Raw genomic sequence first — 880 nt, forward strand, 5'->3', positions numbered from 1 at the left:
TTTTCAGATCAGAACTCCCTGTCGTCATATCACAAGTTCTAGCTCCATGTTAGCATAGCTGGCAGAGAACATTTGATAGTAAGCAAGCATGTGATAATTATTGGTTTTGAGTCAGCACTGCTCCAGGATGTCTATGGACCTCATAACACTTTGATGTTTTCACATATTTTGAGATGGGTTGTTTTGATTGCTGCTGTTGTTGTTTCTTGGTCCTGGGAGAGTGCAAATAGAGCCCCCCATTACCACAAATTATGCAGTTGAGTTTCCCACATTTGGGGAAATCACAGGGGTCAGCACATCCGGAGTGCAATGGATGAGTCTCGCCCTGGGAAAATCACCTTCGTGATCATGGTCTCTCCCCTGACAGGTAAGTATGGATTTCTGTTGTTGTTAGGTGATATGAGATGTCAAGGAAGTTCCAACTCATAATGATGCTATGTACAACGAAACCCAGCACCACCTAGGCCCTCACCATCCTCCCAAGACTTCCTGTCTGAGCCCATTGTTCCAGCCACTGTATCAATCCATCTTGCCTAAAGTCTTACTCTTTCACTGTCCCTATACTTTACCAAACATGATATCCTTTTTCCAGAGACACTGTTCTGGTTGTACTTCTAAGACAGATGTGTTGGTTCTATTGGTGATCCATGATATGTTCAATAATTTTTTTACCAGCACCATAATTCAAATGCATCGATTCTTCTTCAGTCTTCCTTATTCAATGTCCAACTTTCACATGTATATGAGGTAATTGAAACCACCATGGTTTGGGTCAAGTGAATCTTAGGCCTTAAATAACATTCTTTTCAACACTTTAAAGAGGTCTTATGCAATGGATTTAGCAAACAATGCAATGTATCATTTGGCCTCTTGATTACTG

At 41.1% G+C, this 880-nt stretch overlaps 1 non-coding gene across 1 annotated transcript; it reads right to left on the reverse strand.

Moving 5' to 3' along the window:
- Window positions 1–213: 213 nt before the first annotated feature.
- On the reverse strand, window positions 214–375 carry LOC142451918 (U1 spliceosomal RNA). The gene has a single exon (XR_012785022.1). It is a non-coding gene; the product is annotated as a U1 spliceosomal RNA (small nuclear RNA).
- Window positions 376–880: the final 505 nt, after the last annotated feature.

This window comes from Tenrec ecaudatus, chromosome 6 (genome assembly GCF_050624435.1).
Source record: "Tenrec ecaudatus isolate mTenEca1 chromosome 6, mTenEca1.hap1, whole genome shotgun sequence".
Classification (NCBI taxonomy): Eukaryota; Metazoa; Chordata; class Mammalia; order Afrosoricida; family Tenrecidae; genus Tenrec; species Tenrec ecaudatus.